The 27,068-nt window shown below is 37.0% G+C and overlaps 1 protein-coding gene across 1 annotated transcript in view; it reads left to right on the forward strand.

The window, feature by feature from the left end:
- TCERG1L (transcription elongation regulator 1 like) overlaps nucleotides 1–27,068 on the forward strand; it is a 200,112-nt gene that overhangs the window by 120,697 nt on the left and 52,347 nt on the right. The window lies entirely within an intron of this gene.

Below are 27,068 nucleotides of genomic sequence, written 5' to 3' on the forward strand. Positions count from 1 at the left end.
CAATTGGTGCAAAATAGAGCTGCCAGGTTGCTGACGGGGACGGGGCAGCTCTATTTTGCACCAATTGAAGTGTTCGGACTGTCTTCAGGGGAAGCCCCACGTAAAGCGCGTTACAGAAGTCTAGGCGGGAAGTCACCAGCGCGTGTGTCACCGTCGCCAGGCAGTCGAACTCCAGGTAGGGGCGCAGCTGATTAATCAGCCAAAGCTGAAGGAAGGCGTTCCTTGCTACCGCTGTCACCTGAGCTTCCAAAGAGATTGAGTTAGAAGGGATCTCCCAGGCCATCTAGTCTGAGCCCTATCTCCATCCAGCTCCACTCATGACTTGCCTACCATGTGCATGTCCAGCCTATCCTTGAACACTCTCATGACTGGGATTTCAACCGCCTCCCATGGAAGCCCATTCCATGCCCCAGGGGTCCTAACAGTCAGAAAGTACTTCCTGGCATCCAAATTGAATCTTGGTTCCCTGAGCTTTGCTACATTGGAACATGTCCTGCTCTCCACTGCAGGGGTATCACAACAAACCTCTGTGTGTCTGTGTGACACCACCTCACATACCTGTATGTTGCTAACAGGTCCCTTCTGAGTCTCCTCTTCTCAAGGATGAAAAGATCCAATTCCCTCAGTCTCGCCTCCTACGACTTTCCCTGCAAACTAGTCACCATCCTTGTGGCCCTACGCTGCAATGACTCTAACCTGGCTGTATCCTTCCTGTAATGTGGAGCCCAGGACCGAACACAATACTTCAGTTGTGGATGAACTTTAGTCATATACAGTGGGAGTAATATTTCTCTCGAACTAGAAGCCATTCTTCTGCCTATGCAACCAAGGGTGGCATTTGCCCTCTTGACAGCAGCATCACACTACTGACTCATGTTTAGACTGCAGTCAACCAGTACCCTGAGATCCCTTTCACAAGTGCTGCTTGTCAGGCACATGTCCCCACTTATGACACCCATTCCTATGCCCGAAGTGCAAGACCTTGCACTTATCCACGTCGAATGCCATCCTGTTGTTTCCCATCCACTTCCATAGTCTGTCCAGATCTTTCTGGATCTGGAGTACCTGCTCCTCAGTTGTGGCCATCGCCCCCATTTTAGTATCATCTGCAGATTTGATCAGCAGACGGCTCATGTCCTCTTCCAGGTAATTGATGACAAGAATGAACAGGAACAGACCCAGGACAGAACCCTGGGGGACCTCACTCATCACCAACTGCCATCCTGATGATTCCTCACTAATGGTTACCTTCTGCTTTTGGTATGTCAACCATTCCTTAATCCATCAGACAGTGCATCAGTCTATCCCAAATCTCCTCAATTTTTCAACCAGGATATCATGTGGCACTTTGTCAAAGGCACTTTGCTGAAATCCAGATAAACCACATCCATTGCATCCCCTCCATCTAGCCACCTCGAAAACTTGTCACAGAATTCCACAAGGTGCTTCTTGCTGAGTCCCTATGAAGTATTTTTATGCTTTAAAATGCAGTATTGTCAGTTTAAACCTGCAGCATTAGCAGGCAAGTGAATGCAATTCTGAGTCTATGGATTTGGAAGTCTTTTGGCAAAACTTGCTCAGTGGGTTCCTTTTCTCATCGCCATTGCCCTGTTTCTCCTACTCCACCTCTTTATTATGATTTCTACCACTTGCTTGCTTAGCTGGCAGAGAGCGAAAAGACAAGAAGGATCTGCTTATCACCTCTTTTGTCCGGGCTAGCATGCACAAGGAAGGGTCCAAGTAGTTCATGAGAGGAGATGCTGATGCTGGACCTTACCTGTGATCTCTGCCCCCTTTCCCTGCTTCCGACTCACTCTGCTGACCATTTTTCTTTCAGTAGGAATCCATGGCTTGAAATAGTTGTTGGGTGGGAACTGGCTTTAGAAAGAATGTGGAATTCAGTAAGGGATAGGTTCAGCTTTGCTGAGACTCAATTATTTCCTCACACCAGCCTGATTTATATGGATTCAGTATGACTAGACTGGATTCTGCACTGTCATAGTGTGTAGTGCCTTCACACAAAGAAAACTTACAAGTATGTACACTAAACACGGCAGAACTTTTTTCCAAGTGAAACATTGTAACAAATTGCTATTCTGCAGTATACTCAGAATAATGGTTAATTTCATGCTTATAACCTAATCATTTTGTACCTATTTACCTGGGAGTAAGTTCCACTGAGATAAATAAAATTTATTTTCAAACTTGTAAATTTAGGATCATGGGGTTAGTCTCTAAAGAGTTCTAAGTTGAAGAATAACACATTTCCTAGCCCTTCAGGTCTTATTTCTTTACTCACATATGTGAAAATGATTTATTTATAACAGCTGGTAGTAGCATCTTGTAGCTCATTGCCTGGAACAAGACAAAGACAGAAGAAAAATTTTGGGGAAAAAATCAGAGTAGCATGAAATGGGTAGGTCTAATTTAAATTCACAGCCTCCTATGAATAATACATTAGCACTCTTTTTGCCATCTTCTCCTCATAATAGATACAATTATTGATGCTGTTGTGTAGTACTGACAGGTATATCTAGTTTCCTGACTGTCAAAAGTTTTGTCCTTTTTTTGAAGCAAGGGTTAGTTACTGGAATTTGCCATTGTTTAACTTTTCATACTCCTTTTGTCTCTGGTGTTAAGGACTTTGATATAACTCTAACTGGTCCATAATGGAGTCAGACTCAGAGAAGAGAGTCAAATAAGAATAAGAATGATTCCAGCTCTTTATTCTGAATACTTGAGGATAAACCTACAAATAGGCATTCAGTCTGTTTTTAGTCTATGCTATTTTCAGCTATATGTCCATGCATTCCATCTCCTCATTCACCTACTTAAAAAAAACAATATTCAAATACAGTTTTGTATCTATATTACAAGAACACATTCTCTCAAAATAAACATTATAAAACAGGGGCAGATGTCAGTTTGCAGTCTCAAAGTAATCATTTACTGGAATGAGATCCACCAACCAGGGTCCAGTGCAAATAATGGCTCAAGAGATAAGACATAGAAGTTCCTTCATGCAAAAATCCACTTCTGGTGTTTTCCCCCAAGAATAATTTTCCAGAAACATCATTTAGTGGGGCATACTCTTTATTGCTGCTGGTAATTTTACACAATTGACCTTGCTGATCTCAGATGAGCCAGTAGATCCCAAACTATCTTCTATTCACTCCCTGTTTTAAAATTGACTTTTATATATTTGTTTGAGTTTGGGAAATTTTGGAAATCACTAAATCTGATCACTTGCTAATTTCTGAATGCCACATTACTCTAGGAAGTACAGATTGTCAGTTTCTATCAGAATTCAACAGATTGAATTGCACAAGCAGGTAGCTCGTTAAGAAAAACGAAGATAGTATTTGATGCAGCCTAAGCTTTATTTCACTTGAATTCATAGTGATCAAATTATCCAGTATCCCTAAGTGTTGTTGTTGTTGCTAGTCACAAAGTCGTGCCCGACCTATCACGACCCCATGGACAACATTCCTCCAGGCTGTCCTGTCCTTCACCATCCCTCAGAGTCCATCCACACCCACTGCCACAGTGACTCCATCTAGATCCCTAAGTGTATCTCCTTTATTAAAGAAGCACAGCTGTCTTAAGCAAATGTCTTGATATTACAATGGATTGCAATTGCTACTGGGAGAGCAGAAAGGCTTAATTTTTGTACCAACTTAATGTGAACAGCTGACTCTGCTTATATACTCTACAGCTGCACCAATTTAGTGCGCTTAGTGCATAGATTTTGATATGCAGTTAGTTTTTTTCCCTCCTATTGCTGCAGATTATTACCTGACAGTCAGCACTCCATCTTTGCTAACATGAGGTTTTCATCTGAAACATTTCATGTTATTGTGTTCTAATGCTGAAAAGCTCAAATAGTCTTCTTCAAACAATGCATAACAATGCAGATTGATGATGTACATTGTATATTGTAAAGTAATGTATATTATGAAGACTTCAGACAAATGCTTCTTTCATCTGACTTCTTCTCATTGCTGTATTGTAAAGCCGTTACACAAAAATTCATCATTCCTGCCACTAAATGCCAGCAGGATATGTCTCTAGATTTTAGTATTTTCTGCAGAAAACATGATGGACAATTTTAAATTATTCTCTGTATCAGTGTGACACAAGATATTTTGTGGCCACATAAATTGTATAATTTGCCTGAAATCATGTCAACAAGATAGTATATAGCACTTGAATCTGAGGATCCATATAAAGATGATTAAAGTCTGAACAGTGATGCCATAGATATAATCTGGAAAGATTTTTGACCATTTTGCCCTAAACAGAAAAATGTCAGCATTTCTCTTACTACCGTTTTATTTACCTGTCACTCATAAGGCATTTTTGTTACTACTCCCTTCCCCACCCCCTTTTCATTTTTTTTAACAGAACATGAATACAAACAGTTGAGATACAAATTCCAAGGAGACAAATAAATACCTCCATTTCACTTCATATATTATAAGAATTTGCAAAATATAATGTACTTTAGTTATACCCATTTGTTGTTGTTCGTTGCGAAGTTGTTTCCGACCCATCGTGACCCCATGGAAAACACTCCTCCAGGCCTTCCTGTCCTCCACCATCCCCCAGAGTCCACATAAGGTCACACCAACTGCTTCAGTGACTCTATCTAGCCAGCTCATTCTCTGTCGTCCCCTTCTTTTTTTGCCATCTATTTCCCCAGCATTAGGGTCTTCTCCAGTGAGTCCTTCCTTCTCATTAGGTGGCCAAATTATTTGAGTTTCATCTTCAGTATCTGGCCTTCTAAAGAGCAGTCAGGGTTGATGTCCTCTAAGACTGACTGGTTTGATCTCGTTGCAGTCCAAGGGACTCACAGGAGTCTTCAAAGGCCTCAGTTCTTCGGCACTCAGCCTTCCTTATGGTCTAGCTTTCACAGGCATACATTACAACTGGGAAAACCATAGCCGTGACTATAAGCACTTTTGTCGGCGGGGTGATGTCTCTGCTTTTTAGTATGCTGTCTAGATTTACCATAGCTTTCCTCCCAAGAAGCAAGCGTCTTTTAATTTTTTGGCTGCAGTCGCGGTACACAGTGATATCGGAGCCCAGGAAAATAAGATCTGTCACTATCTCCATTTCTTCCCCATGCCAGGAAGTGATAGGACCAAATGCCATGATCTTAGTTTTCTTAATGTAGAGTTTCAAACCAACTTTTACGCTCTCCTCTTTCACCCACATCAAGAGGCTCGTTAGTTGCTCTTCACTTTCTGTGATTAGAGTGGCATCATCTGTGTATTTATTTATTTGTTTAAAATATTTATATGCCGTCCTGTCACAAAAAGCCGCAGGATGGCCTACAACATAAAATATAATATATAATATAAATAAATTCCCAACCCACACTGGCTGCAATTTAAAAAACCTATAGATGTTATTAAAAATTGTTAAAATATTGCTGGAATAAAAAGGTCTTAACCTGGCGCCGAAGCACAAATAATGACGGTGCCAGGCGGACCTCTCTGGGGAGTGCATTCCATAGATGGGGTGCCACCGCAGAGAAAGTCCTCCTCCAGGTACTTTGCCTCCTAATATCTTTCACGGAGGGTTCCCGGAGGAGAGCCTCTGCTGCCGATCTCAAGGGGTGGGTTGTATCTGATGTTGCTGATATTTCTCCCAACAATCTTAATTCCAACTTGTGATTCATCTAGCCCAGCCTTTTGCATGATGTGCCCTGCATATAAGTTAAATAGGCATGACGACAGTATACAGACTTGCCAAACCCATTTCTCAATTTTGAACCAATCAGTGGTTCCATGTCCAGTTCTCACTGTTGCTTCTTGCCTGCATATAGGTTTCTCAAGAGACCAATAAGATGATCAGGTACTCCCATCTCTTTAAGAACCTCCCTCAATTGTTGTGATCCACACAATCAAAGGCTTTAGCATAGTCAATGAAGCAGAAGTAGATGTTTTTCTGGAACTCCCTAACTTTCTCCATGATCCAGCATATGTTGGCAATTTGATCTTTAGTTCTTCTGCCTCTTTGAAACCCTGCCTGTACTTCTGGAAGTTCTCAGTCCACATACTGCTGGATCCTAGCTTGTAGGATTTTGAGCATAACTTTGCTAGCATGTGAAATGAGTGCAATGGTGCAGTAGTTTGAACATTCCTTGGCATTGCCCTTCTTTGGGATCAGAATGTAAACTGACCTTTTCCAATCCTTCGGCCACTGTTGAATTTTCCATATTTGCTGGCATATTGAATGTAGCATTTTTACTGCATCGTCTTTTAGGATTTTGAATAGCCCAGCTGGAATACAGCCGCCTCCACTAGCTTTGTTGTTGCTCAGACTTCCTAAGGCCCATTTGACTTCACATTACAGAATGTCAGGCTCAAGGTCAGTGACCACCCCATCGTGGCTATCAGGGACGTTAAGATCTTTCTTCTATAGTTCTTCTGTATAATCTTGCCATCTCTTCTTAATCTCTTCTGCCTCTGTTTGGTCCCTGCCAATGTGGTCCTTTATCATGCCTATCTTTGCATGAAACCTTCCCTTCATATTTCCAATTTTCTTGAGGAGATCTCTAGTCTTCCCTGTTCTATTATTTTCTTCTTTTTCTTTACACTGTTCATTTAAGAAGGCATTCTTCATCTTTGGCTGCAGAGCACATAATCAATCTGATTTCTGTGCTGACCATCTGGTGATGCCCATGTGTAGAGTTGTCTCTTGGGTTGTTGGAAAAGAGTGTTTGCTATGGCCAGCATGGTCTCTTAACAAAATTCTACCTGCCTGTGCCCTGTTACATTTTGTATTCCAAGGCCAAACTTGCCTGTTATTCTGGTTAACTTTTGGCTTCCTACCTTAGCATTCCAATCCCCCATGATGATAAGGACATCATTTTTTGGTATTATGTCTAGAAGGTGTTGTAGTTCTTCATAGAACTGGTTAACTTCAGCCTCTTCAGTATCAGTGGCTGGGGCATAGACTTGGACTACTGTGATGTTGAATGGTTTGCCTTGGATTCAAATTGAGATCATTCTGTCATTTTGGAGGTTGTATCCCAGTACTGCTTTTTCTACTCTTTTATTAACTATGAAGGCTACTCCATATCTTCTGAGGGATTCTTGCCTCCAGTAGTATACCTGATGGTCATCTGAATTAAATTCTCCCATTCCTGTCCATTTTAGTCTGCTGTTTCTTAAGATTCCAATCTTGTCATCTCTTGTTTGACCATGTCCAGCTTACCTTGATTCATGGATCTTACATTCCATGTTCCTATGGAGTATAGTATAGAGTATAGTATACAGCATTGGACTCTCCTTTCACCACCAGATACATCTGCAACTGAGTGTCCTTTCAGCTTTGACCCAGTTGCTTCATTCTTTCTGGCGCTGCTAGTACTAGCTCTTTCCCAGTAGCACCTTCCCACCTGAGGGGCTCATCTTCTGGCATCATAACTTTTTGCCCTTTTGTACTGTCCATGGGGTTTTCATGGCAAGGATACTGGAGTAGGTTGCCATTTCCTTCTTCAGTGGATCAGCTTTTGTTAGAACTCTCTGCTATGAGCTGTCCATCTTGGGTGCCCCTGCACAGCATCTCTCTGAGCTTCATTGAGCTGAACAAGCCCCTTCGCCACAACAAGGCAGTGTTCCATGAAGGGATATTATCTTATCAGAATGCAAAATAATGTTTAGTCTAAATCTTAATTGAGTCACTTCATAATATAGTTTAATATTTGGGATGCCTGATCCTCCTTGTTTTTATGATTTATACCATCCTTTCTTCCTAATCATTGCTTTCTTGTCTCCATTACCAAAAGTATTTATTATATTTTTCCAATCTTCCAGCTCTTCCCCTAATAGCCTAATTGGCAACATCCCAAATAAAAACTTAATCTTAGGTAAAATTTTTCATTTCAGCATTTTACAAACTGCTGTTCTCCAAACCAATGTATTCTAATTTTCCTAAATTGTTGCAGGTTCTTTTTTCAGATTTTAATATAGCAAAATTATTCTTTTTCAAACAGTATTCTTGAAATATTGATACCTAAGTATTTAATAATATTAAATTTTAATATTAATTTGAAATTCATTCTTAATCCCCTCATTTTTTCTCCATTGCAATTAAACAGCATCATTTTGAATTTATCCCAATTAACCTTTAACCCTGTTATCTCATCAATTTCCACCAAATGAGTTTTAATCTGATTGATAACGTTAAATGAGTCCTTAATTGTTAAGAATACCTTGTCAGCAAAGTACCTTTTATAGCAGGTATAAAAATTATGGACTATTTGGTAATAATTCTATAACTAAAGCAGACAATATTGGTGAAAGACGGCATCTGTGTCTAGAACCTCAGCCTAAGGATACTTCTTCTGTTAAGCTACCATTAACAGTCACAGTTACAGTGTTTCTAACTGACTTATTTCTTATTTACATTGTGAACCAATTTCTATCTTTATTGCAGGCCATTCCATGCAATCAAAAAGCTTAAAAATATCTAATTATGTTAGACCCACTTTTAATCTTTCTTTTGATATAATTTAATACTCTTCTAGTTGAATCCAGCATCCTTCTCCCTACTATAAAACCAGCCTGATCCACCTTGATGTATTTATCAATAAAAATATTCAATCTCTTTGCAAATATCGCCATTTTTTGCATCTTGATTTATCAAAGATATAGGTCTATACACTCCAAGATCTGAGAAATCAAATAGTTTTGGTACCGAAGCTATTGAAGAATATTTCCAAGAGGCCAGAATCTTTCCATCATCCAATATGTTATTTTAAAAAGATTTTCATTTTGGTACCAGCAACTTTCTACAGGCCTTATAAAACTCTGTTCCTAATCCATCTAATCCTGGAGTTTTCCCTACTTTTAAATAACTATCTCCTCTTCTCTAACAACCTATTCCATTCGATCTCTAGCTTCCTTCTCCAATTTATTCCCAACATTCTTTTCTATATACTATCTAATTCCTTCTATTGGAACCTTCTCAGCTGAGTATAGCTTCAAGTAAAATCTATAAAATATTCCTAACTTTTCTTTTGTCAAGCTTCAGTTTTTATCTTTAACTATTCCTATTAAATTTTTACTTTTGTTGCATAGCTCTAGCCAACATTCTTCAATTTTTGTTGCTAAATTTGAAAATTCCATTTTCAAATACTTTACATTTCTTGGTGATATTTCTATTTCCTTATTCTGCAACTTTCCTTTTAGCTTGTATTTTCACCAGAATTTTAATAACCCTATCATTTATATATTTCTTTTCCAAATATTTTATTCCACCCTCTAAATTTTCCATGTTTTTAGTCCTTTGTCTTTTAAAACCACAAACTTCCCTAAAGTATTGAGGAAGTGTACTGGCCTAAGTAGTAGGGAAGTATACTTGCAACATCCTTCACCATGTCCCATACTATGCTTTGTTAACTCCCTTCTTTATCATTAATTTCCCAAATTTCTTTCAGAAAATTTCTTTTTCTGTTTTATCTTTTATATGCTTATAATGTAAATTGCTTAAGTCCATCCTCCATCTTCTTCCATGTCCATGAAGACATACTCACATTTAATTTAAAGTCCATTAATGCATGATTCATAATTCTTATCAGACCTATATCTGAATTATATACTCTGGAAAACAGGTCCTTTGATACAAATATATAATCAATCCTAGAATAAGATCTATGAGCTGAAAAATAAGAAGTGAATCTTTCTTCATTCTTCAAATCTCTCCATACATCATTTAGATCAATATAATTTATCATTCTGTTTAATTATGTGCTCTTACAGTTTGTTTCTTTTTAGTAGGATTTAATTTATCTTTCTTTTCATACATTACCATATTGGAATATCCTTCCATTATTACAAATCCCTTCCTGATATCTTCTAACTCTTCCATGACAGCCTTTAGAAAATTTTATCTGATCAACATTTGGTGAGTAAATATTAAGTAGTGTGTCATCTTCTCCTTTCATATTACCCCGTAGTATCAAATATCTACCTTTCACATCTTTCTTCACTTCTTTAATTTTAAACTCAGCTTTCTTAGTTAGAATACTTGCCACTCCTCTGGACTCTGAATTCCCACATGCTTTTTCATAGATCATAGACCATGACCATCCTAACTCATTAACTCCTCTTCTCTTCTTCTTTTGATGCATTTCTTGCAAAAATACAATATCAGCTCTATCCTTATTTATCATTGCTTCAATACTTCTCATTTTAATTACATTCCTCAGACCTTCTACATTCAAAGATAATACTCTCATTATTTTAGTCACGACACTTTAACTTTAGACAGCCTTGTGGTCCCTTATAGTGTTCACCAATACACATCCTTACAAAGTAAAAGAACAAAAAATCATAATTCTATTAAACAACAACAGGTAACATTTAACCTATCTCCTAAAAAAAACACCCCACTTCCACACTTAGCTAGTCTATCACCCTTCTTCCCCCAGGGAAATCTCCTGGGCTCTGCCTTCAGTGCAAAGCTGAAGGGTGATGGGGGAAACTCCTGGTCATCCCAACTACCAGTGCCTCCTTCCCCTCTCCTCTTGTCATTATCTCTTATTAGTAATCTTATTTTAAGTACTATCCAGAGCTACTTAATATCCCACTATGTCTTACTTTCATTCCCTTTATAAAAATTGTTCAGATGTCTATTTATTATTCTATATTTTTGCCTTATATTTACTTCTACTTAGCTACCACTTATATTACCATTAGAAATATTGAATATAGACTTCTATAAAGTCTTAAATAGATTTCTCCTTCATGCAACACAGTTATCTAACCATAACCCTAATTATTAAATTCATTCAGTATCTCATGCTTTAATTATTATAGTTATTCAAACTACCATGCTTTAGACCTTGTATTATTTTGTTAACCTTTATCTACTATTCTTATACCTTTATCTCTCTTAAGTCTTGTAACAGTTATCATTCTCTGCTACAATTTTAATAATACTAAGCTTAAATTTACCCTTCCCATATCAGTCCAGAGGTTTTTTCCTGTTAACTTTCCTTCTTTTTTCTCATTTCTTCAATGTCTCCAGTTGTTCTTCATCAATCAAGTTGATGCTCCCTGTTCTTCTGCTTGTTGGTTTCCATTCTCTTGGCCTGTTCCATCAAACACCTATCATCAACTCTGTACAGCTGCCAGGGCCTTTTTAAGTTTCTTGACTTCCTTGATCTTCTTCATGTAACAGGCTTCTGCCCCGTACCAGTGAATGTACTATATAAATCTTGCCCTTATACAGAAGTTTCATAAAGGCAGGGTATCCCCAGCTATATTTGATGTTATTCTTCAATAGAACAGCCTTAATTAGCCTCAGTGACCATCCAAATTGCACAGTCTGAAGGCAAAGATCATGACAGACCTGAACAGGGACTCCTTTAAATTTCAGTGGACCTGATCTTTCTCTCAATAGTTTTGTAAATCTTTCTTTGTCTTAATAATTTGAAAATCTGATCAAAGTATCTCTTGGGAACATCCTAGCTCCTCACTTGCAGCCAGCTCAATGTAAATGGGAACAACAAAGTCCTCTTGTTCCAATTTACATCAGGAAACATTTCTTTAATCCATGTGAAAATTTTTGAAATGTTTTCCCCCTCTGGTGATGATTGTTCTGGCAGATGTTTAATTCAAATATCCAGTTTACAATATGAGTCCTGCAATCCAGGAGTTGTTTTTATTGCCTGATGGTCTAATTGTAGTGTAATAGTTATCACTACTTTCTCTATTTCTTGGAGTCTTTTGTCCAGAACCAATATTTATTTCTCCAATCTTAATTCTTTTTATTATCCTCATTAATTTGAGTGATAATATTTTGAGACTTGAGGTTGCCATCATCTTTCATATCTTTGATTAGATTCTTTATTTTTTGTTGTTCTCTTCTAATACTTTCCAATACTAATACTTTCTTAATAGCATCTATCATCTTCTCCCTCTCACCTTCCCCCATATCTCCACCTCATCTTTGAGGGTCTTCCTTTCTTTCCACAGTATCTGTGTCAGCATCTGTATCACAATGTGCAATCTTAGAAATATTACCATTGGAAGATACTTGAGTACTCTGAGCATCCTGCTGGGACTTTTGCTGCTTCTGTGATCTGCGCTTCTGTCCAGACATTCATCCACCAGATGGAGCATGTTTGAAGAAATTAAACTGCCCCACATCTCCAAGTCAGGAGATTAATTCCTTCTGCTTTCTTTCAGAGTTTTATCAGTACCAAGATCTCCATGTTCTTAGCATGTTCAAGTATTTATCACTATTGCTCTTATTAGGCTCCAATTAGGAAGTGGCAACAAAAGAGAGTCTTAGTAGTCTTTTTAAGTTTCTTCTCACAGAGTTCTGTCTCTCAATTCTGGAAGGGGAGGGAAGGTGGGTAGGAGGGAAGTTTTTGGCTTAATCTGTCAGAGTCCATAAATCAATGCCTCAGTATTCTGGTCTTTACAAAAGGCAGAATCCTTCCCCTTTACCTTGCATTCAAGATCAAGCTGTTTATTCAAGTACAATTGTTCAAATTAGGCAGGCATTCAGAGACTGTTGCAAATTAACAGCAACTTGCCACCCTCACTGGAAGTTCCCCCTAATTATGGGGAATTCTATATTTTTTAGTACTGCTTTTTTGTAAACCATTCTGGGAGCCTTGTATGGCTGTTGAAAGGTATATAAAACAATAAATGAATAATATAAAATAAATAAGATTAAATATAAGACCAGTCATGAGATTGATTGTATCCATAAAGGAAGCCACAGCCTTAACTTGGAAGAGCTCAAGTGGGCTGCCATGGATAGGACATTTTGGAAGGCTGCAATAGGGCTGCCATAATACAGAGATGTCTTGACTTCACATAACAACAACAACACAGCAGAAGGGTATACTCAGTTCCAAGTCCTAGTAAGAGAAGTCCTTAGATATAGTTGGGGCAACCTATCTGCTTGCCCCAACATGAACTATGGATTAAAACTTCAAATTACTATCCCAAAAAACCATGTCCACACTTTCAGCTCCCTGGTACCTTATCTCAGAGAAATGAATGGGTTGACTTTATACTTGCTAATTATGTTGTTAATTAAATTTCAAAAGATTTTAACTGCTCATTAACATTTAATTTTTATTCCACCTATGAAGTGTGCTGAAGCAGACTAATCTTAGTTATATATGTTTTGAAGAGATCACAGACACCACTACAGTCTTGTTAATTAAGAGCTCACTAGTCACTTGGAACTATACAAATCTGATTAGAAGCATAAATCTGGAGCAGGAGAGGGAAGGTGGGAAACCAGCAAACTTTCAGCCCAGGGTGGATGCTTGGAGACAAGGGAAGATGCTAGCCAATCTTTCAGGACCATGGATAGAGCAAAGGGGGAAGATGACTTGTTCCAAGTGCTGTTTCTCAATTAAGCCCTTTTATGTTGCTTTCTGCCTTCCAGTTGTTAGGCTCCACCACTTGCTGAGAAGTGCAAAACTTCAAAGGAGAAGTCCTTTGAATTGGAACCTGTCACTCCACTGTCCTATCATTTATGCTGGGAGGCTGGTTTGCAGTGTAGCACTGGCTCTGAGGAATGTGAGGTCATTAGCAGCAAGCATTTTGACCCATTGCTAGACCTGTAGGAACTGTATCTTATTGTCAGAAGTTAGTAGCCTATGGCTGTAGGTTGCCTGGACCCTCCATTAGCAGTCATTGCTGGACTAAAGGATCATAACCATTCCTCACATTTCTCCACTGAAATTACTGAGGCTTCCTTCTGAGTATGGATAAGATAAAGCTATAGTAGTGTCATTCAACCAGCTGTATCTTACAGATGCCATTTGTTTTTTTAAATCTATTCAATGTTGTTTTTGTTTGATATTATTTTATACTATTAATCAAAGTCTTCAAAACTCTAGCAGTATTTCAGTTGTCTAGTCTTTTGAGTTGCCATGAAATATTGTTTATTTATATGTATATTTTAACTTATTGGTTTTATTTATTGTTGTAAGCCGCCCCGAGGCTTTGGCGAATGGGGCGGCATAAAAATGTTTTAATAAATAAAATAAATAAAATAAAATAGTATTCAAGCTAGAGATGATTTGATGACAAAATCATTGGAGTTAGTGGAAAAGTACAAAGCAAGGTATATTTAGGCATGTCAAAGTGTTCTGTAGCTTGAGATGTCAGAGAGCAAATGAATATGTTCATCTCTGCTACAATAGGCAATGCGCCAGATCTAATTATGTGTGTGCAGAATGCCTTGAATATGCAGGCTGATTTGCATGTTTCTGTAAATGTTGCTAAATCAATGACTGTTAAGAATATTTCCTACAACTCACAAATGCTCCAGCTCTTCCATCCTCTCATATACACACTTTCCAGCAGGCACATTAAAAACATTAGTATTTTTTAAAGGATCCATCACCCATTGCAGTTTGTAAACAGCACAGTCATTTGTTAGTTGCTTCTTTTGTTGTAGTATGTGAATAAAACAAGCTGTCTGATATTTTAAAAGCACATATAACCCTGACTGTGAAGCCAAGTAGGATACCTTTGCACATACTGCACTTTTGTCAATCCAACTCGTATATCAAAAGGTGTTTGAGTGGGTGATTCATTCTTGTTCCTGTCTCCTAGTAGCACAGAGCAGAGCAAACTGCCCCAGCTGGTCTACAAGCAGCCAAGCTCTCTGGGATGCAAGCAGCCAAGCTCTCAGGGAGCAAGTGACCAGAGCAAGTGAACATGAGTTTGGCAGTGGAGGTCCCTAACATTTTTTCTCCTTCTTTTCTCTTCTTTCTTTTCCCTTAGTTTCCCCATACACACTTGTTTTCCTCCTTGTAACAGACTCCCATTTACTAGTAGCACTGTGTGGTTAACCTTTAGTGAAGTCAGGAGAAAACACCTGTTATCACAACAGCTCCACTAAGATTGCACAAATAATGGACCAAGGAGCCTCCCCAGCAGCGGTGACCTGCAACAACTGAGCAATGTTGTTTTCTTACCTGAGAGCAACATGGCCTACACATGCAACAAATGCAACCTAGCAGCCCTGATAGAAGAAAAGGTGAGAGCACTGGAGAAGTGAGCATCCACCCTCAGTGACAATGGAGAGTTTTTAGATGGAGCGGTTGAGCTGCAAGAGCTAAGAGTAGTCCAGAAGCAAGAACTGCATAAAAAAGATGAGGTAGAAGAGGAGAACCATGAGGGAAGGCAACATGAGGAAACTCCCTGGAACAGTATGACAGTTAGATGCAGAAGAACTAGAAGGCACTCTGCACCAGTGGAAACAGTGAAACTCTCAAATTGCTTTAAGTTATTGAGGAAGAGACATGGGAGATACCCACTGTGAAAGAACTACACAATAACACTGTAACTCTGAAAAAGAGACAAAAAGCCAATCAAGAAAGGAACAAAGATACCAAAGTCTGCAACAACAAAAGAAGAGTGATAGTTGTTGGAGATTCCCTGTTGAATGTTGCTCTAAGAAGGAAAATAAAAAACAGTGGGGCTGAGAGAGTCTTCTCCTTAATCCTACCAGTATGTGGAAGAGCAATTGTTAGAGAAAGTAAAATCCTTCAAGTGAATGACTGGCTATTATGGTAGTGCTGCAAAGAGAGATTTGGATTTTGGGATCACAAACAAAGGTTCCAGGAAGATAGACTATTGGCAAATGATGAGCTATATCTCACAAAGAATGGAAGGCATGTGTTTGGCCTATACATGAAAGAGATCATCAAGAGGGCTTTAAAGTGAAACATATAGGGGAAGTGTGTTCCTACTGGCCCCAGATTTTATATATTCAAATATAAGGAAGCCTGCCCAAATGTTTAACATCTTATGCTTGTGTATGGACATTTCCATGCCACAGTCTTCCCCAGCCTAAGGTCCTCCAGACATTTTGGATCTCAATTTCCATCAGCCCCAGCTAGTATGGTCAATGGTCAAGAATGCAGGAAATTATATTCTTAAGTATTTGGGGCTTAATTATCAAATACAAGTAACCTTCCTAAAAGACTGAGGAAAGCCAGAGGTTGAGCCTGACACTAAACAATTCCTTTCAACTTACAGAAGAGGCATGTTAAAATACATAATAAAGAAAAATAATGACTGGTTTTTTTTTTCTAATTTTGTGGTTTTAAACCAATATGTAAATAGAAATTCAGTTTTCCTTTGGAATATGCTCTTTGTTGAATTTTGTAATGAGGTTCTGTAAAATAATTTATTGAAAGTAATATTAAAATGCATGAATTGGAAAGTTGCTAGTAAAGTAAATGCATCTTTTGCAAACAACAACATTTGTGTTAAGAGCTTTTTTATTTTTTAGCATTTTTATTTTCATAAAAAAGAAGTAAGATACAAATAAAAAAGAAAGAAAATATATATACACCGGATAGAAAAAGAATACCAAGGGATATTACAGAAACATATAATTTCAACATCTAACCTTTTCATGAGAAAGCAAAAGTTTCTATCTCCTCTAGTTTTTATCACCTCAGTTCTCAGTTAAGGGCCAACAAAAGATTAATCTAATTTATCAAAACAGTTGTAAATAATGCCATAGCTTTAGCATGAAATGTTTACCTCTACTGATATTTTTACTAATTCTGTTTTTCTAAATATTAGTTCCCCTTCATCGATCACTGCCTTGTCTTGGCGAAGGGGCTTGTGTAGCTCGATGAAGCTATGAGGTCTGCCATGCAGGGCCACCCAAGACAGACAGGTCATAGCAGGGAGCTCTGACAAAAGTTGATCCATTGGAAAAAGAAATGGCAACCCACTCCAGTATCCTTGCCATGAAAACCCCATGGACAATACGAAAAGGCAAAAAGATAGGATGATGGAAGATGAGCACCTCAGGTTGGAAGGTGTCCAATATGCTACTGGGGAAGAGCAGAGGGCTAGTAGTAGAAGCACCAGAAAGAATGAAGCGACAGGGTCAAAGCTGAAAGGACACTCAGTTCCAGATGTATCTGGTGGTGAAAGGAAAGTCCAATGCTGTAAAGATCTATACTCCATAGGAACATGGAATGTAAGATCTATGAATCAAGGCAAGCTGGACGTGGTCAAACATGAGATGACAAGACTGAACATTGGAATCTTAAGGAACAGCAGACTAAAATGGACAGGAATGGGAGAATTTAATTCAGATGACCATCAGGTATACTACTGCAGGCAAGAATCCCTCAGAAGATATGGAGTAGCCTTCATAGTCAATAAAAGAGTAGGAAAAGGAGTACTGGAATACAATCTCCAAAAGGATCTCTGTTTGAATCCAACGCAAATCATTCCACATCACAGTAGTCCAAGTCTATGCCCCAGCCACTGATGATGAAGAGGCTGAAGTTGACCGGTTCTGTAAAGGCCTACAACACTGTCTAGAATTAACACCAAAAAATGTTGTCCTTATCATCATGGGGGATTGGAATGCTAAAGTAGGAAGCCAAAAGATAACCAGAATAACAGGCAATTTTGGCCTTGGAGTACAAAATGATGCAGTGCAAAGGCTAGCACAGTTTTGTCAAGAGAACACGCTGGTTATAGCAAACACCATTTTCCAACAACCCAAGAGATCACTCTACACATGGACATCACCAGATGCTCAACACAGAAATCAGATTGACTATGTGCTCTGCCAAAGATGGAGAAGCTCCATACAGTCAGTAAAAACAAGACCAGGAGCTGACTGTGGCTCAGATCATGAGCTTCTTGTTGCAAAGTTTAGGCTTAAATGGAAGAAAGTAGGGAAAAGCACTAGGTCAGTCAGGTATGACCTAAATCATATTTCTGATGAATGTACAGTAGAAGTGACAAATAGATTTAAGGAATTAGATCTGATAGAGTGCCTGAAGAACTACGGATGGAGGTTTGCAACATTGTACAAGAGGTAGCAACTATAACCGTCCCAAAGTAGAAGAAATGCAAGAAAGCAAAATGTCTGTCTGAGGAAGCTTTACAAATAGCTGAGGAAAGAAGGGAAATGAAAGGCAAGGGAGAAAGATACACCCAATTGAGTTCAGAATTCCAGAGCATAGCTAGAAGACATAAGAATGCCTTCTTAAATGAACAGTGCAAAGAAATAGAAGAAAACAATAGAATGGGGAGGACCAGAGATCTCTTCAAGAAAATTGGAGATATGAAGGGAACGTTTCATGCAAAGATGGGCATGAATACTAACAATACTAATAGGACCGGCGTGAGGTTGGTGAAAGTTTCATTCTCAATTGTTTAAAGTGTTCAGTGAAAATGGATCTTAAAATAAGAATAATATAAATACCTATATGGATTCATATGGATATTTTAAAAGCTATAAACAATGGGGATTGTGATAAGCTGAATTCCTGAGTAACTGATGTTGATTTTTGAGTTTAGAGGAACACAAAACAATAACAAGGATTCCATCGAGAACTTCTTTTGTTGGATAAATGACATATAATCATTTTAAAACTCAATGACTTGACATGGATTTAGAGCTCCATCTGTGGGATGAATGTTGATTTTATTTTTTTTAATTTGGTGGAATAAAGCTTAAAGAATGAGAGATTAAATTATATTTTGAATATTGTTTTGTTGGTCTTAAATTGCCATGAAGACAACCACAACAAAAAAACTCACTATGTCTGGACATGTGTAATAAGACCCTCAGATTTGAGTCTAACTGGAGCCAATAGATTAACATGTACAGAGGGTGAAGAAAATTGGAGGGAGTCTCAGGAAGTGATATGGCTGAAAAGAAGACCTTGAAAGCTTTCAAGTTCTTGAAAGACCTTGAAAGATTCTGGACTTCAGTGTGAAAAAATGGGAAAAATAATTATCGGGAATTGAAATAGATGACAGCACAGTGGAAAGAGGATATTAATGACTAAACAAAAGTTATTAACCAGGTAAAAATTGAACATCAGAAAGCTTTTACAGAAATGATTAATCAAATGAAGGTGATGGAGAAGAAATTCAAAGAAACAGAGGTGTTGGCTAAAGCTAATACATTGGATATAATTTGCTATTCTGAAAACAAAAACAGAATATACGAGAATGACTGTTGTTTGAAGAAAAGCAACTTAGAAGTGATGTGCTTGCATGGCTGAAAGAACTGGTGCCAGATGAGAAATGGGAAGAAGATGATACATCATGTTTGTCTCCAATGCTGGGTTAGACTAACTCCGAGAGATGTATTGATAAGTTTCTCCAACTTCTATAAGAAGGAAAGGCTGATGAGAAAGTTCAGAGAAAATCTGGGTCAACTAAACTTTAAGAATGCACCTATACAAGTATTTCAAGATTTGTTTCCAAACTATTTCTTTTAGATGTTTGTTGCTAACATTTAAGATTATTTTGTTGGAGAATAATATTACATATACTTGGGGATACCCAGTGTATATGAGAGTCTGGCATAATGGAAAATATTACAGATTAGAGTTGCTGGAACAAGATTTAAAATTGGTGGATGAATAGGGCCTTATAGATGAAGAACAAAGGAAGAAAGAAATTGAAAAGATGGGCTAGAGTAGAAGACAAGATCAACAATTTACTTCAAAAGAAGGAAATAGAGCAGCTGGTGGAGTTTCTTCGATCCTGGCTACTGACTACAGAGAAGCGGATCTTGTAGCAGTTTAAAAGCTTCTCCAGGATGAAAATGAAAGAGAGGAACAGCAAGGCTTGGTGGGCTGTCCTCCAATTTAGACCATTAAATGAGTTGATGAAGAGGCATTCTAGTTAATCATTAGGAGGCAGAAGATTTACACTCTATTGTTGTGGGTAATTATTAAGTAATAGTTTATGTGATAGAAGAATTTATAAATAGGGTAGAGTACTAACTTTGAATAAGCTTAATATGATATTAGATGAATAATTGCCATGATTTAGAAGTTATACTTCTATTAATACAGCCCAAAATAGTGGTTGCTTTTTTGCAGTCACATCACATTGTTGACTGTTATCCATCTTGTGAACTACAAACCTTCCAAGATCCTTCTCACTTGCAGTATTGTTGAACCAAATAGCCTCCATCTTATACCTATGCATTTTTTTAAAATGTTTTTATTTTTATTTACAAAAACTACATAACAAAATTATACCAATAACATAAATTACATAATACATAGACTAAAAATTATACATAGCAAAATAGGTCAGTGGTTGCTATGGTCTTATGTTTATTTTATCACAGATGGAGATCAAAAAGAACATTTGACATATTGAAAGAATGGGAAAAACATTGAAGACTGTGTCTTGGAATGTAAATTCTTGGGAAAAAGACATAAATGAGCCAGAATTGAAAAATCTTTCTATAAAGAAAAAGCAGATATTATATTTTTACAAGAAATGCAGCAAAAGAAAGATGGGTTAAATGAACTAAAATTATATTGGGCAGACGTATATGAAAAATCGTATGGTAGTTCAAAAGCAAGAGGTGTTGCAATTATTCCTGCCAAAAGATGTGAATTTAAAATAAAGGCTATTTAAAAAATCATTTGGGGAGATTTCTTATAATACAAGGTCTGATGCATGGACAAGAGGTGACTTTATTATATATGCACTGAATACAAATCAAAGGGAGTTCTTTGACAAGGTATATAAAGAAACAGAAGAATTTAAAAAAAGGATATGTGATCATGGTGGGTGATTATTATAATGTGGCTATGGATAAAGAAAAAGATAAATCTAACCCATCAAAGTTAGATATAAAATATAAGAATACAGATTTAAGTAGGTTTATTAATGAAAACAGATTTAAAGATGTTTGGAGATAATTAAATGGGGACCAGAAGAGTTATTCAAATAGACATAAAATTTTTACTTTGTAACATCAGAAATAATGTTCAAGATAGTCAATGTGGATATAAAAGTAATTAAAATATCAGACCATGCATTGATAACAATGGAAATGGAAATAAAATGTGATTATAGACAGGCAAATAGATAGAGGATAGATATAAGGATTTTTAAAAATGAGAAGATTTTAGAAAACATGGGGAAAGAATTAAAAGAAATATGGGAAATGAAAAAGGAGGTAGTAATACAAGTGTAATATGGGATACAATGAAAGCAGCAGTAAGAGGACTAGGAATAAAATATTCATATATTTAAAAAAAACAAAAAAAGCAACATATAAAGAGACTAGAAGAAGAAGTTAAAGAATTAGAGGGAAAAGATTCTCTAAAAGGGAAAACAAAATTATGTTAGAATTAACAGCAAAAGAAAAGAGATACAAAATATTGAAATAGAACAAGTTCAAAGAAATCTAATTTACTTGAAAAGGGAATGTTAAGAAAATAATAAAAAATCCAAAATGCTGGCCAAAGCCACACAAGTCAAAAAAAGGAAAAAAATTAGTTGGAGTAATAAAGAACAAAAAAGGGGAAAGATATAATAAGGTGAAAGAAAAACTTTTAATTTTTCAAAGGTTTTTTGATAAATTATATAAGGGAAATGAAATAGATTTGAAAGAAAGCCAAAAATATATAGAAAAGAATTTAAAGTGTAAAATTCAAGAAGAGCATAAAGAAATCATGGAAACTAAAATAGAAGAAGAGATATTGGAAGTTATTAATAAATTAAAAATAGGTAAAGCACCAGGATCTGATGGATTGGGTCCTGAATATTATAATTTTTTTAAAAAATATTAGTCCCTAAAATGAAAATGATGTTTAATAAATAATGGAAGGGGAAACAATTCCATACTCTTGGAGACAATCCATGACAAAATTGATAGCAAAACCCAATGACCTTACAAACCCTGGATCTTATAGACTGATATCTCTCATTAATCAAGATGCTAAGATCTTTACAGTGATATTGGTAAATAGATTGAATAAATTTATAGATAAATATATAAAGAATTATCAATGTAGTCAACAAATGTCAGATGTGGTAAGGAGAGTTTTGAATATTATCTATTATATTGAGAAGCAAAATATAAAGGCAAGTATATTAGCATTAGATATATTTAAAGCCTTTGACTGTGTGGAATGGCCAACAATGAAGATCTTAATAGAAAAGATGGGATTTGAAGTAAAGTTTAAGAAAGTAATCAATTATATTCAGAAAACATGGCAAAAAAGTAAATGATGGTTTTACAGAAACAATCCTAAGCTGAGGGATGAGACAGGATTGTCCTTTATTCCCAATATTACTTGCTTTAATGATGGAAATATTGGCAAATGCAATTAGGAATAATATATAGAAAGAAGGAATTGGAGTATTTCAGAAAATCAAAATTAATTTATTTGCAGATGACACATTGCTAACATTTCAAGACCCAATAAATACTATAGAGAGAATATATTTACATTTAAAGGAATTTGGGAAATACAGTGGATTGCAAGTTAATTGGGAAAAATCTGATATGAAGTTATATAATCATAACAGTGAGGAACTGGATATATTAAAAGAAAAATATAAAGTAAAATAGTAGATAATATTTACTATTAGATTCCTTAGATATTTAGGAATTGGTATTCCAAAAGATAGTCAAGAATTAAAAAAGGAAAATTATGAAAAGTTAAAGAAGGACCTAAGAGATAAAATAGAAAGATATGAAAAGGTAAAATAATCATGGTTTGGAAGAATAGCAGTAACAAACATGAAAATTCTGATGATCCCAATCAGGTTTTATGATCAAGAATTAAAGGAAATGCAGAAATTATTGGAGGTTTATTGTAATGGAGGAAAAAGAGCAAGAGTAAGTGAAGCATTATGATACAAATCACAAAAAAAGGAGGGCTGGGCATTCCAGATGTTAAAAAGTATTGGGTTGCAAACCTATTAAAGATAGTTCCAGATATTATAGCCCAAAATAAAGAATTAATATGGAGTGATATCGAATTAAAAGGATTAAGGGAAATAGGCGATCATTTAGAGATATATTGGTTTAAAAAGGATATTGAAAAGATTATTAAGAGAATTCAAAATCCCTTTTTAAAAAATACGATGGAAGTATGGGAAAAAATGGAGACAATAGTTAATCCCAGAAACTTCTCCTTTAACACCATTGGTCGAAATTGAGAAATTCCCAAAAATAGAATTAAAGGATTGGATTAATAAATTTTAAAAAGTATTAAATAATAATTAATATATAAATGGGAAGACTGGAAAAATAAAATAAAACATAATACAATTAAGGAGTATATTGCCAGAGATTAAATTAAATTGGTTAAATTTAATTCAATTATAAAAATGGATAAAGATGGAGGACAAATTTAAAGAGGAAGAAAAACAATTAACAAAATTTGAAATGATTATAAACGAATGTGAGACTGAGGAAGAATATACAAGTAAAGAAAGAATTTCCAAAATCTATAGGATATTAATGGAGTTAGGGGATCAGACAAAAAGCCTTAAATCAATATGGGAAATGGATGTAGGCGAAATAAAAGACAAAGACTGGAAGATTTTTTGAAATAGAAGAGTATATAAGAATATGTCAGTTTTAAAGAGCATGGATCCAAGATGATATGAGGATGGTATTTAACACCAGTTAAGTTAAATCAAATTGATGACAAATACTCTAATATATGTTGGAGATGTGGTAAAGAGATTGGAACATATGTGTTGGGAATGTGATAATATACAAAATATCTGGATTATGGTATTTAAGGAAATTAGAGAAATTTTAGATATAGAGTTAGAAATGTCACCAAGAATTGTGTTATTACTGTTGAATGAAAAACAAGATATAAATGAAGCTAAGAAAATTGATTGCAAGTTTGATAAATGCAGTTATGCTAGTGACAGTTAAATATTGGAAACAGAATTGGGTTTAGCAAAGGCATGAATGGTATAATTCTGGTATGTAATCTGGTAATAAATGATAAACTGATGACAGAAATAAAAATTTAAAAAGGGTTAATGGAAGCAGATAATTGTTATTAAATTTGGGATGATTTTGTAAAAACAGTACTGCTAGAAGGCAAAGGCGGTAAACCTAAGCAAGATTATATGAATTCTGGGAGGGGATATGGATATAATTGAAGTATATTATATATCATTGTTATAATATGTGAATTAAGTGGTAGTTGTCTTGGTCTCTGGGATGGTGGGGGCACTATATTATTTACTCTTTAATTATTGTGTTTTTGTTATGTTATAATATTATATGTTGTATTCATGTTTTTTTCTGTTTAAAAAAAATAAAATAGGTGGGGGGAACAACATAGGTCAAAAATCTACTATAATATATACTAATTATACTATATTGATGCCAGGAACTTAGAGGCACAGATTAGAGTCACCCCCTAGAAGTCGAGGTGCTCCTCAGAGCACTGGATGTTACAAAGATGCCAGACCCTGACGGGTTGCACACAAGAGTACTTCGAGAGTTGGCAGGGGTTCTCTCACGCCCTCTGGCCTCCATTTTTGAGGCCTCATGGAGAACAGGTGAAGTTCCAGAGGACTGGAGGGTGGCATCAGAGGTCCCAATTTTCAAAAAGGGTAGTAGAAGAGACATGAGGAATTACAGACCAGAATCATCAGGATGGCAGACCAGACCAGAATCATCAGGATGGCAGTTGATGATGTGTGAGGTCTCCCAGGGCTCTGTCCCGGGTCTGTTCCTGTTCAATCTTGTCATCAATGACCTGGAAGAGGAGGTGGGCAGTCTGCTGATTAGGTCTGCAGATGATACTAAAACTGGAGCAGTGGCCACAACTGAAGAGCAGGTACTCCAGATCCAGAAGTGGGCAGGAGACAACAGGATGGCGTTCAATGTGGATAAGTGCAAGGTCTTGCACTTGGAGCATAGGAATGGGTAAGTACAGGTTAGGGGACAAGTAGCTGGAGAGCAGCACTTGCAAAAGGGATCTTGGGGTACTAGTTGACTGCAGGATAAAGATGAGTCAGCAGTGTGATGCGGTGGTTAAGAGGGTGAACACCACCCTTGGTTGCATAGCCAGAAGTGTGGCTTCTAGATTGAGAGAGGTATTACTGCCACTCTACACCACCCTGGTGCGCCTGCAACTGTAGTATTGTGTTCAGTTTTGGGCCCCTTGTTACAAGAAGGATATAGCCAGGTTAGAGTCAGTGCAGCATGGGGCCACAAGGTTGGTGGCCGGTTTGTAGGGGAAGCCATATAAGGCGAGACTTAGGTAACTGGGTTTCTTCAGTCTGGAGAAGAGGAGACTCAGAGGGGATCTGTTGGTGACATACAGGTATGTGAGGGGATGTCACATGGAGGTGGGTAGAGACCTGTGCTCCCCTGCAGAAGAGGACAGGACGCGCTCCAACAGAGTGAAGCTCAAGCAACCATAGTTCAATCTGGATGCCAGGAAATACTTCCTGACATTTAGGACCCCAAGGGTATGGAATGGGCTTCGACAGGAGGTGGTTGAGGCCCCATCAGTGAGGGTGTTCAAGGATAGCCTAGACATCTCCATGGTGGGCATGTTGTGAGTAGAGCCGGCTGAAGCCGGGGGTCAGACTAGATGACCTGGGAGACCCTTTCTTGACTCACTCTGTTTCTATGTATACCTTCAGACCACAAAAAGAATCACTGCATACTGTTCTTTTTTTGTGAAAACTCTAGTGGGGCATCCATTTTCCTTGCACTGCAGTTATAGATGAACTGATTAAACACATTCAAACCTACTCAGCATTGACTGGGGAGACTGTAGCCTTGAATGGAAAGCACTGGTAAGACAGTGTGTCCAACAGAGGTTTTAATAACCGGAGTGTGGATAATTTTTGACTCACTTTTTTGTTTACGTATTCCAATGTACAATGTAAGTATTCTTTGATTTATCACTTCTCTGAGATACTTTTTGGCTCCAAAAGCATACTAAGATAATTTTAAAATGTACATGGTAGGAAAACTTTCCATTAGAGAAAGCACTTTAAGAAATGTGTATTTGGTGGGAGAATAGCTTAATAAAATATATATATCTGAATTTTTGTTGTTTTTCTCACCCACATGGAATTTGATTTTATCTTGAAATAAAATTTAATACATGCACCAACAAGAAAAAGAAAATAATACACATCATGATTCAGTAAGATCTCTAGCAAAATGAAGAACCTCACTGATTAATCTATAGAATATAATGAATGGACTTTTAGGAAAAAGAAGGAGCTTAAGAAGTTGCTCAGAATGTAATGCAAGACTGGGTATATAAGGGCACAATTCTATGGACACTAGATGCTATCAGGAAACTCTTGCCACAGGAAAGAGTTCCAGCTCTTATCACAGAACACCCTACCTCCACCCTCACAGTCAACATAGTTCTTTACAAGAACTATGACCTTAGTGCTGGTGCTTCGGCAGAGTGGAGGAGAGTGGTAAAGCTCTGCCAGGATATACTGTAATGCCTGTCCTCCATGCAATTAGGTACAGAACATTCAAATGGGTTGGGACCTGAAGGGCCACTTGCTTCCCTATGTACTGTACGTACTCAGCCCTTAAGATCAGTTTGGGAAGCACTTTTGAACAAGCCATCCTCCAGGGAGGTAGGAAAGATGACTCATAGAAGGAGGAACCTTCTCAGTAGTTGCACCACACCTATGGAACAACCACCTGACAGCAGTTCACCTGGCACCCTTGTTACAAACTTTTTGGCACCAGGCAAAAACAACTTTATTTTCTAGACATTTTTATAATTGAGTTTATTTTGATAATTTTAGTGATACTGCTGCTTAATCTACACTGTTTTTAATTATTTTCCCTCAGCTATGTACTATTTTGTTCTATTGTTCTTTTGTTTATTGTTGTGTGTTAATTATTGTTAGAGGGCCCAGTATAGAGGAATATAAGTTTAATCATCATCATCAACAACAACATTTAGGCAGCCATTGGAGAGTGGGAGGAGTGCTGGGGTGAGCATTACCTCCATGTTGTGTCTACTTTCCATTGGATATCTATAATCTTCTGAGTTCAGAGGGTTACAGTTAGCCACACAAGATAATGCCCTACATATGAGGTGTGTATGTAGTTAGAAAAGAATATAGGCATATCTTATCAATTAGAACTTGATGAGAAGTTTGAAGGACTTCCACATAGTAAATTAATGGAAATACTCAATGGATTCATTGATTGCTGCACTTACTGAGTACCTTTGTAAGGATCAGTGTCTTGCAGTCCATTGCTGTTTAAATACTTATTTTGAAGATTTCTGA

This window comes from Varanus komodoensis, unplaced genomic scaffold (assembly GCF_004798865.1).
Source record: "Varanus komodoensis strain SLA01 unplaced genomic scaffold, ASM479886v1 scaffold11, whole genome shotgun sequence".
Classification (NCBI taxonomy): Eukaryota; Metazoa; Chordata; class Lepidosauria; order Squamata; family Varanidae; genus Varanus; species Varanus komodoensis.